This window comes from Halyomorpha halys, unplaced genomic scaffold (assembly GCF_000696795.3).
Source record: "Halyomorpha halys isolate HHAL.00 unplaced genomic scaffold, Hhal_1.1 Scaffold895.1, whole genome shotgun sequence".
Taxonomy (NCBI): domain Eukaryota; kingdom Metazoa; phylum Arthropoda; class Insecta; order Hemiptera; family Pentatomidae; genus Halyomorpha; species Halyomorpha halys.
The window spans coordinates 80,914-90,937 of record NW_027106521.1 but is presented as its reverse complement, the minus strand read 5'-3'; the positions used below and the strand labels follow the sequence as shown (position 1 = coordinate 90,937).

The 10,024-nt window shown below is 31.8% G+C and overlaps 1 non-coding gene across 1 annotated transcript; it reads left to right on the top strand.

The window, feature by feature from the left end:
- Positions 1–411: 411 nt before the first annotated feature.
- Positions 412–517, top strand: LOC112211289 (U6 spliceosomal RNA). The gene has a single exon (XR_002945531.1). It is a non-coding gene; the product is annotated as a U6 spliceosomal RNA (small nuclear RNA).
- Positions 518–10,024: the final 9,507 nt, after the last annotated feature.

Here is a 10,024-nt window from a genome sequence, read left to right as displayed (position 1 = left end):
TGTAAACTGCACCAAAGGGCGTAAACTGGATCTAATTAAACATATTAGAACAGAATATATAAAAAAAGTTTGAAAAGTTTTTCTGTATTTAAAACCCATATACCTAAATTTATATATACTCAGCTTTCTAACGGTTGTATAAACATACAATTTTGATAAAATGCAGTTATGAACGATTATATGAACAATGGCCAACAGAAGGGAAAAAAATCTCCAAATAAATCGACATGATAATTTTTTAATTTATCTAAAAAATACTATTTGAAGTTTTCAGATGACGCTAAAATTGAATATGATTTCTTTTGTTTTTCCAAAATAAATTTTCTTATCTACTTTAACTGAAGCCTCATTATGTTTTATAATTTTTGAGAATATATCTTTTAATGGAATCAGTGATAATTTTTTTTTTTATTCTCTCTTCGGGGGTACATATACTAAAATTGGAACGATACAGAAAAGATCAACATGGCCTCTGCGCAAGGATGACACGCAAAATCGTGAAGCGTTGCACATTTTCCCTACAAATCCCATCAAATCACCTTTACTCTTCGTCGTAAACCTACCGACTGCCCTACAGTTTCATTTAATATTGTTACTCTTACCCCTGTCGAACAGATCCGCTACCTTGGACTACATTTGGACAAACGATTAACTTGGAATTCTCACACAAGATACACGAACGTAACTACATTTTTTTTCTACTAGTCAGTGTAAATATATTTAGGCTACCTACTTAATGTCACAAGGATGTATATCTACAATTTTTTTATTTTAAGTTTCAGAGAATTCCTCTTGTATCCAATCCTTACAATCCAAAATCCTTCGTAAAATCCTAAATGCTCCTTACTTTGTCACTATTAAAATCATACATAAAGGCCTTAATGTTTCCTATGTAACCGATCTATCTCGAACCAGATATCACTCCTTCCATTATAAACTCCCTAACCACTCAATTCCCCTAGTTTCTAACCTTGCATCCTCTTCCATTCCTGACAATCCTCCGAGGCGCCTGAAAAGAAGATGGCCACGAGACCTGCTAAAGTAAAACGTCATTAGAGTGCTGGCAATGGGTAGTTTCTCTCCACGCCTGTAACACTCCAATTTAACCAAGATCAGATTTACTAAATGTATTATAATGTACAGTTGTAAATAACAATAAATAAATATTTTTTAAAAAAATTGTTTTTTTATTCTCCAGAATCGATCGGTTTAGAATAATAGACTCAAAACTACATACTTTCTGAGCTATGCACCAAAAACTTTTATTTTTTTGTTTTACTTTTTTCTTAGCGGAGAGATTGGGGATTTTAATAGCTTTAAACCTGCCTATGCTGACAGGAAACATTTGAGAAAAAAAAACAACATGTAAATATATAAAGATTTGAACCGTTTTTCAATATCATTATTATATGGATATGTAGATGTGTATATGATATGATTGAAAACTTATTTAATTGCCCTTGAGTATGGAAGATCTTTAAAAAACATGTTAAAAAAAAAACTGAAATGTATAATAATATATGTCGAGTATAAAAAACGATACTGATCTAATGTGGGGTTCTCTATTTCACGTTATACAGATGCATGACACACTCGAGTAGATAAATGGACACGCAGGTAGTAGAGACGAGTCGATAATAAGCTATAAATACCAGTCGAAATGAATTTTGTTTTGGTTCCGTGTTGCCTTATTGAGGTAATCTGGGAGAAGTTTGTGCCCGCTAATAGGAGAGAAGAGAATGGTATTACCCGAGAGCTGGGGGAGGACGGTGCATGGCACAGGTTGACAAACTCCGCTCTCTCTCCTTTATAATAGTCTTGTCCCAGACCTCCTCCAGGCACCACAACTGTGAGCTCATCATCATTATCATTAATAGCAATTATAGTTAGCTGTAGCTTTAAATTTTAATCCTAATGAGGTAAGCATGTTCGGTATTTCTATTCCAGCAGATTCTGAAATGGGATCTTTGTACCGTGAAAACCCCACCACATTCTTAAAATTCTTTATAAAACTATGAAGCTGAAAAGTATTAAATTATGTCATGAAACCAGAGTTAGGTAAAAGTTGGTTAAAAATTGATTTGACTATAAAACTCGCCTAATTTGTAGTCGTTATTTTTTTTTTAATACAAGTTTCTTAAAAATTAATATATTTTTTCCATTTTTTTTAAACTATTAGAAATCACAATGAATGTTTATTTATCGATTTTAGACTAAAAGATCATTTAATCCAATACTTTTCCCTTTAACAATGCAATAATATTTTCCATTGTGAATGCCTAATTCGCCGTTTGTGGAGAAAATTAAAGGTTAGAAGAGAGAGAAATACTTTCTTTATCTTTGCTGCCTAAATACATCAAGTTGCTATCTCACACAGCATACTTATGAATCGGTAATCGGACATATATAAATTACACATACATGGTGTAATCAGATATAAAGAGATATAATAAACAATATTTTTCCCCTACAGTTTCCTTTTACAATTAATTTCGATCTGTACAACAAATACAAATGTTTCAATTCATTCCTATTTTTCTCTCTCAATTCTGCTTCTCCAATTTCACCCTTTCACAATTTTTTAATTCACCCGATCAACAAATTCGCTCTCCGGAATTTATCCTCCTAGATCCTCTTCAGTGACCCGCTAAACAAATTCAATATTAGACGGCAATGTGAGATCAGACCATCATTCATAGTCACAGCAGTAGATCAGTTTACCAAAAACAAACAAATAGATACATTTTACGAGAATAAGACTAACACATAGATTAAAAGGAAAATATAATAAAAAACCGGTTACAGGAAACACTTCAATGGATAAATAAGTTTAAAAAAAAACAATAGTAATAATAAAATGAAATAATTTAATGAATAAATACGTTAAAACACACAAATAGAGAGGTCAACATATTAAAATAATGTGCAAAACGTGGCATCTTACACAAAGGAAGAATAGCACTTAAAAGTTTTGCATAAAATTTTCTCACTTCTCCTTAGTCACGACCGGAGTCCTAGAATGTTAACAAAAATAAGCCAACGGGTAAACGCCCCATTGATTGCATGAAGACTGATCTTGTAGATTTGTATTTTAATGGGTGTCACTCGACAGACATTTGTAGTGATTCGTTGTTTAGACATCGAACATTTGGTTTCGCTTAGCCTTCTGTCTTATTCCAGACTTCCTCCAGGGACCATCATTGTGTGGGAACTCATTATTATAGTTAGTTGCAGGTTATTGGGTTATCTTTAATGAGGTAAGGGTGTCGGTTTTCCCGTCTTTGTGGTATAAAAATCCTACTATATCTTCTTCATGAAACCATAGAACTAAAAAGTATTTAAATGTTTAGGTGTTAATTCTATATCGCATTCCCTATACCATTGTAGGCAAGAAAGAGAACAGAAGACTGGGGATGGTAACGTTCCACTAATGGGCTGCCCGTAGATCAGACAGTTAGGCCTAGATTTATCGTTCTGAGATGTGCTGGCGGCGTTGACTTTTTCATTAAGCGGTGGTCCCACAAAATGAAAAACTTGACTCCCACACCATGGTTAGAATAGGTTGGTCACTTGTAGATAACTAGGCAAACATCACCTTCGCTGTGGATTACCTTAAAATATATTTTATTTTTAAGGATTGCAGTATTTTACTTTATTATATACTATCCAGGTACCATTAGTATTCGAAAGTAATCGGTTGAAAATTTATTCTACAAAAAAATTCACAATTTCTAAAGAGGGGGATTTTCGTTTTTTAATTTAGAAAAATGGTCGAAGTGGCAAAGTTGAAATTCAAAATCAACACTAAAAGAAACATTACTCAGCAAACTTTCAGAACGAATTCAGTTTCTGATTCTGATTTGAAATTTTATTTTATTGGAGACCAGCATTAGCTTATAAGTTTCAAAACGATACTCTGGACAAAACAATAAAGAATAATTAAGTCCATAAGAAAGTTAAATCTATAAGAACTAAAAAAGCCTTTTTTCGGCTTTTTAGATCTTATAGATTCGCGTAAAATTAGAGATTAAAAATTTAAAAATCACCACACCAAATAACACAAATGAGCTAATCTCCAGCTTCTCCAAAACATTACGTCCAAATGTAAAATACTCTTAGATGATAATGAATTTTATATAACTTCTAAAATACAAATGTCTTCATAAGTAAGTTACTTTAATTTCAAAACTCCCTTGCATAGAAATGATATTTTTTCAGTGTTTTCTGATTTTTAATTGTTTGTCGTTTCTTTCGTACATACGTTCTTTAATATAAATTAGCTTACATGTATTAAAAAAAATATCAGTAACATATTTAGACTTCTTAATAAATAAATGAAATCCAATTTATGATTGCTTAAAAGTTTTTTTTTTTTTTTAGATAGAGCTTGAATATTATTAGTAAGAGCAATTTTAACTGGCAAGCTGTAGCGTAGATTAGCTTTCTAAAGTCTGATTCATTATGTTGGTCTGCATAGATTTCATTCACCACTGAAATGAAGTTGTAGTTCAATGTTGTTTATTGGATTTCACACTGGATTATGAAGTCCAACCATTGCAGGTTTCATTATCCTATAGGTTACCAATTAGTTTTCACCTGAGTGTGACAGTCTATATTTATTCCGCTCATCGATAACGTAATAAAACCCAATAGCAAACGCAAACCAGTTTAGCTCCTCGAGTACTGGACCTCTGCAAATTATTGATATGGCCTTAGATATTACATAATTATTTTCATTAATTGAAGTTTTCATTTTAAACATGATTAAATTTATCATTCAGGAGAAGAAAAAAGAAGTTTAAGAGGCTATTTTGATATAATAGGCAACGGTCCTAATTTGGCTGACTACACAAGAAAATAAAAATTCTAACCGCTTTTTTTATGATTCAGATTAATTAATAGATGTTTCTTAAGCGTCATCGAAAAATTATTTAAAACAAACAGCAAAATTTTTAATTAAATTTTTGAGAGAATAAACAAATAAAAGTTTCTACAAATAAAACACTATCGATTTTGATACTTCTGGTACACATGATAGTTGAGGGAAACTTTTATAAACGAATATGTTAAGCTAAAGGCTCTAGAAGGTCTGAGCTCACAGCGGAGTGAGTTCGATTCCTTCCTGGGACTTATTGGAGATTAAATCACATAGTAACCTAGTAAACCAGGTGTAACCAATCGTTTGTATACCAATGTAACGGTAGTAACCAATTAAAACTAGTAGTAACCAACGGTTTGCACCACTTTGCAGTGTTCCATAAAAACAAGATACCAACTACAAGAATATACACAGAAAGTTAATTCCTGAGGATGGAATTTTATTTATGTCCCATCTGACCCTGCTAACCTTATTAAAGCTTAAATCATACAATTTTCAGTGATATGAAATAAAAAGAAAAATTTATATTTACTATGGGACAATCTTTTTAGAACAATAAATATGTGAAATTCGGGCAACCATTGTCTTGCTTCACTTTGATATATTAATTTTATTACCAAATAAAAAGACAAATAATAAATAATTATATAAATAAAATAGGGAACGCGGTGGCACATTTGTTAGGCACTATGCTCCTAGTTGGTAGGACCAGGTTCAAATCTGGCTGTGGGAAGTAATTATTTTCTGTTACCTTCTACCCATGTGTCAAGCTTAGGCGTTCTGGAGCCCTCCTGGAGTCCACCCAGCCTCATAACGTGGGTACCCTTAATTGAGGAAACTTCTGACGGTTAAAAAATCACCTCCTTGTACAACCGTTGTTCTAATAACAACAATCCTTAATGGGTCATTGCACTTCACATGATTTTTTTAAATGAAATTAAAAGTGATTATATAAAAACCGAATGTAAGTATATATCAGCTCAAAATTGCATAGTTATTTATTATTTATAGGTGTGCATAAGATTGAAGATGATAAGATAGAGAAATTAATGGTGATTAAATATAGGTAAAGAGGAAGCTTGATGAATGTAGAGGGTTGGATAGTTAAAAAGAAAGTTGCAAGAATGATTTAGGATTTTTAAAGGAAGCAGTTTGTTTGGTTGTTTTTTTTTAGTGGCGCCAAACTTCATTGGTCATCAAAGCCATTTATATTTTATTTCATTTTGCTAATATTCGTTAAATTTTATTTATTTTTTAATTTGATTATTTATTGTTTTATTTATTTTTTTTTTTTCCTTCCGATCAACTTATTTTTTGTCAGTAAATTTTGTGATTTTAAAAACTGAAACACTCCTAAGCTATTGAGGTGTGGTATGAAATATGGGCATCGTTGGAAAATATGGCTTATTGTTAGATTGTTGTTGCAATACTGGCAGTTCGGAGGCGTTTCTTTTGAAATAAGATAGGAGTGGGTGAGCCTCGTGTGACCTATTCTCAGCCTGGTCAATACAACCTCTTCTCTACGGCATTTGTGACAGGAGGTACCCCAGGGGTTGACATCCTTTTTAATAATTTTTAATTTATTCATTGGGCTTTCGTTCCGCAAAGATTGCCATTTATCTTTGACTTCCTTTACAAGAGCCCTGCTCATCTCTGACAGAGTTAAAATAACTTTACCTCGTCCCGGAAGCGCGAGTGCTTCTTTTGCAGCGTGATCGGCTAGTTCATTCCCTGCGATTTCTACATGGCTTGGAACTCATATAAATGTAACTGACATACCCATATTATGTAGAGATTTAAGTGAAAATGGATGCAGGAAATTTTCGGATGCTCTGGATACATACAATCTAAACCTTTTAACGAGCTTAATGAATCAGTAATTATTGTAATGTTGGTGTAAAGGAAGCAGTTTTGATGGATGGAATATACGAAATGGTAGGTTAAGATCTAAGAAGGGCTTCAAGAGTATACATTTTTTTCTACGTGAATTATTTGATACAGTACCCAAATTTTTTATTGATATAACTCAGAAATAAACACTATACAAGGTCTCCTCTTACTTGCAATGCTGATTAAAAAAAACTCTCATGACCGGTTTTATTAGATAGACGTTACATGCAGTAGAATTTTATTTTATTTTCACGATGACGGACATGGATTGAATGATGAAGGGTTTAACGATGGCTAAGTGGAGAACGGTGGATGAAAGCGGAGAGAGATGAGACTAATCAGCCGCTGGAGCAGCGAGTGCTGTGCGCTGGAGCCTGGACCTCTCTGTACGGACCAGTGGCCAATCGCCAATCACCCTCACTGCACTTAATTCTATTCAACGGCCACTCGACCTTAAACTGTACGGCAAAATATTTAGCACCTGTTTCATAAATCTAATCTAACATGTAGCCTATACTTAATTCATTACTGTTTCATTCATTTTTAATTAATATATTTTTTCTTTTTAAAAAATTCCGATACTGATGGGAATGTAATAATTTAGTCTTCAGTCACTAATAGCTATTCTAAATAGAAAATCCAAATTAAAACTCGAAACTGATGTTCTTATTTTGAAAACAATTCTCATGCCACTACAGTTATATGGTTGTGAAGTCTGGGAAGCGACATCCTTTTACAAAAAGATAAGAATTACAATATTTTCAAAATAAAGTCCTAAGAATTGCAGTGAATGGTCCTTGGCTTGTAAGAAACAGCCAACTGCATCGGAAATTACAAATAGAGGATTACATAAAAATAATGGTTCATAAAGTTCCACTCCCAGTTACAGACAGTTAAAGGAGGAGTGACTTACAACATGGGAACCTAACCACAACCTGAAGACTGAAGCCCCGGCTACTATATTTATAAGTTCTATATTTGTCAGTTCTGTTATTGTCACTCTAAAATTTTATTTGATTTTAATTTTTTTCTTAAATGAACTTCCTATTCTTTTTTTTAATAGCAGTAAATTATTTTATCTTATTTTTTTAATTTATAACATTGTTTATAGTTAGGGGTATCTTTTGTATGAGAGTTTACTCCCATAATCAATTGTTAAAAAATGTACCTCTTACATTAACCATCAGGCCGATCTGGTATTAAATAAATAAATAATAGTTAAAATTAATCATTTACGTATATTTTATTATTATGATTTGGTAATATAAATTAAAGCAATATATGCGATGGAGTTCGTTTTTAGCACTTCACGAAACCCTTTAGGGAATCATTAATATTTTTTACTTTTTTTTTTTTTTTTTTTTTTTTGGAAAGAGATAAATCTGCTCACTTTGCACTACTTAAGTATATTAGTACATTTTATATGTTAGGATTTTTTACCTTAAAAAAAAAAAAAATTACCTCCTGTACCCTAAACCACATAATAATTTTTGTGAATAATTTAATGAATTCGGTGATATTTTTTTGTTCTTCTTCGAAAAAATACGAATATGCTCACTGTGTTAGTACTATAAAGTACTTTAGTACTTTTTCACATATTAGGATTTTTTACCTTAAAAAAATCATGTGAATAAATGAAGGTGAAAAATTAATAATTTTTAATTTCTTTGAAGTTTCAGACGACAATAAAAACGAATATGATTTGCTTTTTGCTCGAAAAAAAAATGTTGGCTTTTTTTTACCTTAAGCCACGTAATGTTTTTATATTTTTTGCGAATATAATGTCATTTTGAGGAATCAGTGATATTTCACATTTTATTGGTATACAATAACCGAAAAAAAACTAATAATTTCTGAACTACAAACCAAAAACGCTTAATTTTGTTCAGAAGTTTTTATCTCCTGAGAATTTGAGGATTTCATTATCATTGAACCTTCCCATGGTGAAAAAAAACAATAATTCAAAAGTTTATTTTGGACAAAAATTCGATCATTCCCATTAATTGATATCGATTTAGTATATGACATTTATTGAATTTTGGGACAATCCCATTATTGACGAATACTAATTGCAACTTTTGAGTTCACGTCTCATTATTTATGGTACTAGTTTTCTTTACCGCATTATATTCATAAAAAAGTAAGTAAGAAATCAACACGAACCGTGATAGAGGAGGAAGAGGGTGCTTCACCTCATTGGAAATTAATGAAGAGATTTAAGACGGCTGACAGGAAGGTAGGAATGGACTGACTGAACTCTGATTTCATGCTCCATGCGATATGTATGGAGCCGTGTAATCTAAGGTGGAGCGGATCCAATAAATAGCTAAGTGGCAGCTCCCTCATCCCTCCACGTATTTTTTCGATGGAACTGCTCCTTCCCAATCCGGCCTGTTTCTTCTTCATCTTTATTGAATGTTTACTGCCGTCGGGGTGCCCTTCCCGCCTTATTAAAGATGGAAATCTGAGGATGGCTACTTGTTTATTTTAATAAACTTTAGTCGGGCCATAAGGATAGGGAAGTGTTTTTTAAATCTTCAAAAAAATAATTTGAAATAATTGTATGACGCTTAAGAATTGAAAACGTTAATAAAATTAAAAATTAAGCAATAAATTATAAAAATGAAACTAAAAAAACAAACAAACATAAATTTATAATATTTATTTACTTCGGTTGTGTCTGAATTGAACTGTACATAAAAATAATTGACCATAACTGAATGTAAAGATTTTCCGAGGTGCGTTCAAAAAAGAACACATATACCTAGCTATAAATACACCCACCCTTATCCTTCATATACTGTATAAACTTTGTAAGTTTAAAAAAAAATGTATAATTAAAGAATATGAAGTATGCTTTGTACATAGCAATCCAAAACAGTTGGGTTGCATCTCATTTATGAAGTGTTCTATTTTCCTCTCGCATGGGCATGAGTTAAGGTTATTTAAGAAAAAAATCATAAAAGTTTGTATTAATTGTAAAAATTGTTTAACAAAGGTAAAATGAACAAAAAAAGTTTTACAACTATTCAGTTTCTGATTTTTTTCCCGCTTTCTTTTTTTTATAACTCCTTACGGTCCTTGCTTACAATTTACATTGTATATAAATTTGTTTACTTTTACTATTTTATTTTATTCAAACAAAGACCCTCGTTGCTGTTACTTCTTTATTTTATTATTCTAGACGTTTCGAACTTTCGTCCATCACCTGGTCCCATCTATAATGTATTAGAAATAATTAGATTTTATCAAATC